We start from the raw sequence: 6,768 nt of genomic DNA, 5'->3' as shown, positions 1-6,768 counted from the left end.
GTTTCGGGGAGAGAATGACAATGGGGTAAAGGAGAAAGGACATTCCATCCAAACAGATGCGTGGGGCAGAGACTCTGAAGCTGGAAAGAATTTCGTGCATTCTAGAAATTGAAATAAGGCCAACAAGACTGAAGCTTAGGGTTTAAGGAGAAGGGTGAGGCAAGATGAAACTGTGGAGAGATGAAGAGGGAAAATCATGGGGTCCTTGAGTCTGTCTTAAGGATTTAGGACTTTATCTGAGGAACTGGACTCTATTCAGATATTCGGTTTTAAGTAAAATCATAAAATGATCAAACTTATATTTGAAACAATAACTCTGGTCATGAAAAATGAACCAACTGGAAGGGAGCAAGAATGGATGTGGGGGATTCGTGCAGGGGCCATGGCCCAGTTCAGGCATCGAATGATGGTGAATTCAATATGAGTGAAAAATAGAGGAAAGTGAAAAGTTTTGAGAAATCTTTGGAAAGTAAAATCAACAGGACTTGGTGACATTGGCCAAGGAGATGAAAGGAAAAACGTGCAGAGGATGACACCCAGGTTTCTGGTATCAGTGTCATTTCCTGAACTGTGGAACATGGAGAAGTAGGCTTGGAGAGTGAGATCCTGAGATCAGTTTTAGATATATTGGATTAAAGTGCCTGTGTGACCTCTGAATTGAGTTAGCAGTTATATAAGCGTGGTCTGGAATGTGGCCAAGAGCAAACAGTGTGGAGGGCCCAGTTGAAGCTTATGACCAATAATTTTGGGGGACATCAATCTGCCTGGTTATATGATTTTTCTACAACTCTTAGTTGCTCAAGTGCTGGCACAGAGATGGCCAATGGGTAAGTTAGTCCAGGGTAGAGAGTAAGTCAGTTGATTATGGAAAGAGAACGGGGCAAGTGAATTGTGAGTATTTGTAATATTATACTGACGGACAATGGATTTTAGGATGCATAGGGAGGGAAGAAAGGATAAAGGGGAAAGTGGAGAGGGCGATGAGAAAGCAAATGAGCCAAGGGGCTGATAATCCCGATAGACTAAAGTAACATTAGGTGACAAAGGTAACAAGCATAAATAAGATGACATTTTAATAAGGTTCCAGAGCTTAGAATCTGTGTTTCATGGCCATTATTGAGCCTACTACAGAGTACTTGAGCAAGGAAGCAGGAAGGAGGGGAGGCTGTGGTCACAGAATTGGGTATTTACACATATTTACTACATCATCTCTAAAATTATGTAGTGTTGTCATTTTTGGAAGTGAAACAGTTTCAGGTGATGTTTAAGTCAAGAATGGGACCCCAAAGGTGGTATCTAAGGTAGAGGAAAGCAGGATTTTATTGGATATAAGGTCAAAGGGCCAGAGTCCAGTTATTTGATGGGGATTCACATGGACTTTGAAGTCATATTGAATAGTGGCAGAAATTGCAGTGGTCAATGTCAAAATCTTCAGATTAGAAGTGATTAGAAGTTAGAAGAGGGCAGAAAAGGCATAGATGTTGTTGGTGGGTGGAGTAAATTCAAAGAGCAGAAGAGAAATTGTCTAGAAGCTGTTTTCAACATATACCATTCTCCTCAGTCTCCTACTTAACCCCTTACTCTCCTGTGATTTAACAAATGATTACATTTTGGGGGGAAATTTTAGAAACTATGTAATTAGTATGCCTTGAGATATTTTATTTGCAATGGTGAATCTTTGTAAACTTTGTTTTTTAGAATGCACTTTTGCTATTGTTTTATTTTGCTTTTTCTTGAAAGATCTTATAAATTACTTGGCTGGTAAATATGGGTTGCCTTTTAAAAATTTATTCTTTAAAAAATTTTTTTCCCCTCCATTCTAAATGAGACAAACCATGAAATCTTTAACACAAAGAAGCATTGCTTAGTTCACTTAGTTTGAATCATGTGGTTTTCATCAGATGTGTTTCTCTTCCAGGCAGCTGTTACAGAAGGATTTAAATTAAATGCAGAAAATGGCCCATCCAGTTTGTACCTCAAGCCCTAATTCTGTCATTTTTCTCACACTTAACCATAATCTCTTCTTGCTTTGAGCTAATCTAGGCTCACTACTTGCCAGGCTCACTAAATCAACAGATCCTTTTCCACATACGTGCTAGGGAGTGGCTGGGATGTACTGAAACCGATTCCCGTGTCTTGCTCTGTAAGATGAAGGAGTTCCCACAGTTAGAGAGAGTGGGCAGCATCAAGAAGCTTAAGCTGCTGTTTATCATTGTCTTATGTTTTGGCCCACTGCAGATATTGTCCTTATCTTTTCTCATTTTTCTCTTGTAGTCTCTCTGAATAACCTTGTTTTTGAGCCCCACAATTCTCAAGTCAACTCTTATAGTTCAGAGCTTGTTCTTGTGGTCTGGGAGCGTATATCAAACATCCTGCTTGGAGATCATCACATGGCATATTCCAGCTCAACTTTCCATTCTCTAGCTGAACTCCCAGATGAGCGCCTGTTACAATGCTGTAGGCCATCTAGACAGCTGCTGGCCATTTCTTGGGGATCACCTGCTTCAGGCTGAGGGCCAGGCTTTCCAGATGTTCTTGAGATTCAAAGTAGCTTCACTTCTTGGCAGCAGCTGTAGAGCTTCTGAGTACCACTCCTAGCTCTTCTTGAGGTTTTGTAAACTTCTCGTTCTTTGTATTAAAACCTATAATGCTTCGAATACATTGCGAAGCTTCTGTTTCCTGACCAAATGCTGTCTGACTCGGTAATTGATAGGTGGTCTCACCATCTACTCAGTTAACTAAGCCTTAAACTTGGGGATGGTCCTTCATCTCCCCTGTCCCTCGCCTCTCACATCCAATTGGTTTCCAAATTCTGTTTATTTTTTTTGATAATTCCTCAACACAGTTTGAATTTATCTCATCTTCTTCATTCCTCATTGTTGCCAACTTGGGTTAGAATCATATTTATTTAGTAATTGGATTATTGCAACAGCTTCCTGGGTGATTTTGCTGCCTTCTGTATCCCCTCGAACCCAGTTTTTCCCACACTGTTGCCATCTTAATCTTTCTAAAATATAACTCCGATTAAGTTACAGCCTAGCCTAAAATCCCTCAAGCTCCTCACTGCCTTTGGTTTAACATCCGCACTCTTCTGCTTGCCACACAAGATTATTTCCAGGTCTCTACTCATATCTTTTGTCTTCCCCCGCAACATCCTGTACTCCAGCCACACTGAAAGTCTTGAAATTGCCAGCCTGTCTCATTTACTAGCTTTTCTCTGTAGCCTTCCCTTTGCCTGTTTACTCCCTGCTCAGCGTGGTTAACACCTATTTGTTTTTCATAAGTAAGCACAGCCTCTCCTGACACTGCCCTGAAGTCATCCTGTGCTGCTGCAGCCCCAGGAACATGAAGAACCTTCCAGTGACTCCACCAAGTGGCTTCCAGGGAGAGCTGCTAATTTTGCTTACCTCACTCAGACTCTGCAGTGGTCAGTACAGTCTCTGCAGACAGGCAGGGAAACAAGAGAGCATGCTTCAGAGAGTTGGCTTGAATTCGAATGTGGGGAGCCCTACCCACCCATCCGATTTCAGTGGTCTGGCCTGAGCACCAAGTTTGCCACATAATTTATACTTTACCATCTCCTTTTATAGATAAGGGCTGACCGGGACCATCAGGAGACAAGTTCACAAAAGTAAGTCTTCCAAATTTTAGACCTCACGTGGGTCTCTCTTGGCTCCACAAGACTCCTACATCGATTCACCGATTGTCTATGTTATCCCCAAACACCTACTCAGTTTGCTTCTTTGTACTGAACATATAAGCACACTAGAGCTATGCCACAGGAGCAAGGCACTGTAAACTGCCATTTCTCAGAAGGGTCTGATCTAGTAGCAACGCAGAAGCTGAGTTCTTCATGGAACTTATTGGCTGGAAGGGCTTTTCAAGGTCATCTAATTTAAGTATCTATCTCCTGCTTTTATTATTCTTTGAGAATTGATCATCCAGCCTCTTCCAGCACCTCTCAGGACCAAGAGTTCACCAGGTTCTCAGGCAGCCTTGCCTGTAATTGGATTTTCTGGTTAGAAAGTATTTCTTGATAATGAGCTGAAATGTGTCTTTCTGACTTCCTTCACAGGCCACAAACAATCCAAATCCTCCTTTCTCAAAATAGCCCTTCATAGTTTTAAAGATGGCTTTTATGTTCCTCCGAATCTTTCTCCTTCAGTTTATAACTTCTCTAGTTTAAAACACATCAAAGCAGAAAGTCCATGCTTGTGACACTGAGGTTATATGGTTTGACATGATTCTTTCTTTTATCTCATCCCTTCCTTCTTTTCTTCCTTCCTTCCTTCCTTCCTTCCTTCCTTCCTTTACTTCGATCCTCTCCCACTTCCTCCCATGCCAATGTTAACAGAATAATCTGATCTAAAAGAAATAAATAAAAAGAGATTGATCAAATAGTGGGCATGGCCTGTGGCAACTCAGTCACTTCCCTAGCACAGAACTTCCACAGAGCCGAGTGTATAGCCACCCAGCTTGTTTTCTGAAGCAAGATATTACTAGCGAATGTGTTTGCTACCGCATCTGTGCCTACCTCATAGGGTTATTGTAGGATTAAAGGAAATAATTCCTAAAGTGGTCTTCTTACTGTCTGACATATAGGAAGAATAAAATGTTAGCTATTGCAGCAATAATTAGGACAATGTCTGACAGCTTCTACCACCAACATAATACATATAACGGTTAGTGATCACTTTTTCCTCATATCATTGTGAAATGTAGCATGCTATGTATGTTCTGGACATATTTGCAGACAACTGAGGTTTGGCTTTGTAAGTTGTGTGAAAAACATGTAAAAACATGAATATAGAGCAGTGTATTTGTGCCTTGATGTGCACGTTTTTTCTTTTGCTAATGATTTGAGTGCGCGATTCCTTCTATCGTTAATGATGTGAAGGACAGAGACTAAAACCTGTAGGCACTTGACTCTATAAAGTTAGAAGGGATTAATTAAAACTGAGCTAATGTCTTATAAGGGTTTAAATAAAAATAGTCAATATAGCAGAAATGCAAACTCTACCTGTTGTTCAAAGCAAGGTGTTCTTTGATATGGGTTGATTAAAATCTACCGAGGAGAGACTCTTTTGTAGCTTAGATCAAAGGTCTTATACACCTTAAATTGTGGTATAAGGCTGAAAGACCATCAGAACTCCAAATGTGGAATACCAGGTGGAGTTTTGGTTTTTAAACTTTTAATTTTGAGATAACTTTAGACTTGCAAAAAAGTAAAAGAAGAGTAGAGAGCCTTCTTGCATACCCTTCACCTGAACTTACCCTTGTGTTACCATCTTATAAAACCATAGTGTAATTACCAAAACCAAGGAATTAATATTGATACAATAATGTTCACTAATTTAGAGATCTTATTAGAATTTTACTAGTGTTCTCTGTTGTTCCTTTTCTGATCCCATATGGCATTTAGTTGTCGTGTCTCTAGTTTCCTCTGATCTTTGAAAACACTGTGTTTCTTCATCTTCCATGACTGACACTTTTGTTTGAAGAATACTGGTCAGTCCAACTCCTTTATTTTCCAGTTAAAGAAATCAAGACCCAGAAAGCACCATACAGTAAGATAATAGTAAAACTGTCAATGTGCATCTATCTGATTCTTTTTTTAATGAATAGATAGAAGTTAGGCATTTTGGGCAAGAACTCCACCAATGTAATATTGTACCCTTCTCAGTGCGTATTAGGGGTGCGTGACATATATATGTTATATCTTATTCTTGGTGTTGTTAAATTTGATCATTTGGTTAAGGTGGTATCTACAGGTTTCTTCAGTTTTTTTCCCTTTATAATTAATCTTATTTTTAGACTATATAAATACATCATCTCTCATCATACAACTATAATGATTAATGTGAAAATTGTCTGTAGTTATTTCCTATTCACATCATCTTTTTCTGTTTATGAATTGAATTCCACTGTTCCTTCTCCCATGCTTATTTATTTAAATCAGTATGGACTCATGAATATTTATTTTATTCTGTATGTTATAATCCATCATTATAATTTATTTTCTGACATGCCCCATCATTTTTTGAGTACTTCCTTACATTCCGTCACCGCAAAATGTTTGGAGCTCTGTTTTTATTTTTTTCTGCCTCATCCTTGGAATCAACTATTTCCCTAAGAGCTCTACTTCATTTTAATGGAGAAACCAAGATCTGGATGCTAGGTTTTAAATGGAGTTTTAAGCAACAAAGTAAGCACTGAACCAGAGCACACAAAATAACAAAGAATATTTCTGTAACAAAAGGAATTCTTATAAATATTTTTCTAAACTTTTTGGTTTACCAAATTTCACTCATCAAACTGAACTGAACGCCCATTCTGTTCCTGATGTTGTTGGGGATACAAAGATGAATGAAGCAGTGTCTCAATTCTGATATAACATAGAGACCATGGGAAGATGGACATGTGAATACATAGTCTGATGAGGAAAAGATAGAAGACAGTTGTGCATAAGGTACTTTGGATATAAAGAGAAGAAGCCAGTGCAAGTTACTTTTGATTACTTTTTTACACTTTTTACACAAATGGCATCTTTTTGGCATGTTACAAATGTTATATTGGAAAGCCACTGTAGAAATTTCACAGTGGTGCTTATGGGCATTTTGAGTAGGATAGTCTTGGCTCTTGCCCATTAAATTCCAGTAACTAGTGCACTCCGGATAAAAAAACAAATGCCTCAGCATTGCCAAGGGTGTGTGCTGTGTTGGCCAAGAACCTCTGCCCAAGCTAACAGACAACAAGCATCTACCTGCA

The sequence above is a fragment of the Pteropus vampyrus genome, unplaced genomic scaffold (assembly GCF_000151845.1).
Source record: "Pteropus vampyrus isolate Shadow unplaced genomic scaffold, Pvam_2.0 Scaffold21, whole genome shotgun sequence".
NCBI classification, from domain to species: domain Eukaryota; kingdom Metazoa; phylum Chordata; class Mammalia; order Chiroptera; family Pteropodidae; genus Pteropus; species Pteropus vampyrus.
Note: the sequence above shows the minus strand (reverse complement) of the source record.